The following is a 1,396-nucleotide window of genomic DNA, read 5'->3' on the forward strand; positions in this document are numbered from 1 at the left end:
TGTGTGTGTGTTTGTGTGTAAAATATTATTAGAAAAAAAAGAAAGATTTAGTTTCTAATAAATTAGATAATTACATGTTCTACACACAGTAAGATAGGTGGATAATTTCATTTATTTAAGTAAAAAATTCAGTGTTTATTTTTATTATTTTGTTTTATTTAGTTAATTATTTCAATCCTATTTATTTGTACATTTTTTATATATATTTTTTTCTCAACTATTCCCTGGACCTCAAAAACCCCTTGAAACCCCTGATTTAGGAGATGCTTTTATTCAAAATGACTTACAAATATGGAAAAAGGCTTACAAATAGTAAAAACCGTCTCTAAATGCTTGAAAACTAAGTGGAAAAACAAGGTAGTGCTGAAAATTTTGATTCATCAGTGACTCGAGTGTTTTGAATCGGTTCACCAAAAAGATTCATTGGATTACTATTTCTTCATATTTCATATTGACGCCAGTATATGAGTGAGTCATTGAATTGATTTGTACCAAAATGCATCTTTATTACAAATTAAGACAAAAGTGACTCACCTTGTATGAGCCAGTTGTGCAAACCACAGACAGATTGAGATCTCTGTCTCCGCTACCGTCTAATTCATAGTGTCCACCCATACCTGAACACACACACACATCAATATCACATCAAATCTATCGTATTACAGTTTTTTGCAATCGCAAGGACCCATTTCTTTTGAAATGACCTGTCGACTGTAAAAAGCTGTAACTTGAGTTAGCATACAAAAGCATGAGTGACGATCCAGTGATGCTGTTATTTAAGAAGCTCTTACCCTCGAAGCTCATGCTTCTGAAGGGCTGTTCAATGATGCCGCTGAACGGCTGCTGCGTCATCGCCTTCAGGTTTTTTCTCATCATATTGCCAAAGAGAACCACAGCATCATGGTAAGCCACCACATAATCATTCAGTGCCTGCAGGATGGCAATTATCAAATGAGACTTTAGCATGAATCTCAGGGCAAAGAGAACGAATGGCAGAACGATGCTTAAAGATGCTGCACTAACCGTTGTGTTTGTCTTCCAGGACGTGTGGCTGGAGTAGTTCCTGAAGCTGTGCATGGTGACCACCAGCACGTCCTGTATGTGCTCGAAGCTGGACTCGTTGGTGTGATAACCATCACTGCAAGACACGTCACGGTCAGCTGGAGAAACGCTTGTGTGATATGAGGTGGGATTATGGGGATCACAGACTCACTTGTACAGGTCGATCAGGACGAAGACCACATGTGGAGGAATATTGGTGTTGTTCTTAATGGCGAGAACGTCATCTGGTGTCCCACACAGGACAAAAACTGAAAAGCAATAGATAGATAGATGGAGGGGTGTATGGATGGATGGAGGGAAGGATGGATGAAGGGAGGGGTGGGTGGGTGGAAGG

At 39.3% G+C, this 1,396-nt stretch overlaps 1 pseudogene; it reads right to left on the bottom strand.

The window, feature by feature from the left end:
- The window catches only part of LOC107691107 (heat-stable enterotoxin receptor-like), a 35,779-nt pseudogene that overhangs the window by 28,830 nt on the left and 5,553 nt on the right, over nucleotides 1-1,396 (bottom strand).

This window comes from Sinocyclocheilus anshuiensis, unplaced genomic scaffold (genome assembly GCF_001515605.1).
Source record: "Sinocyclocheilus anshuiensis isolate Anshui unplaced genomic scaffold, SAMN03320099.WGS_v1.1 scaffold30, whole genome shotgun sequence".
In the NCBI taxonomy this organism is placed as follows: domain Eukaryota; kingdom Metazoa; phylum Chordata; class Actinopteri; order Cypriniformes; family Cyprinidae; genus Sinocyclocheilus; species Sinocyclocheilus anshuiensis.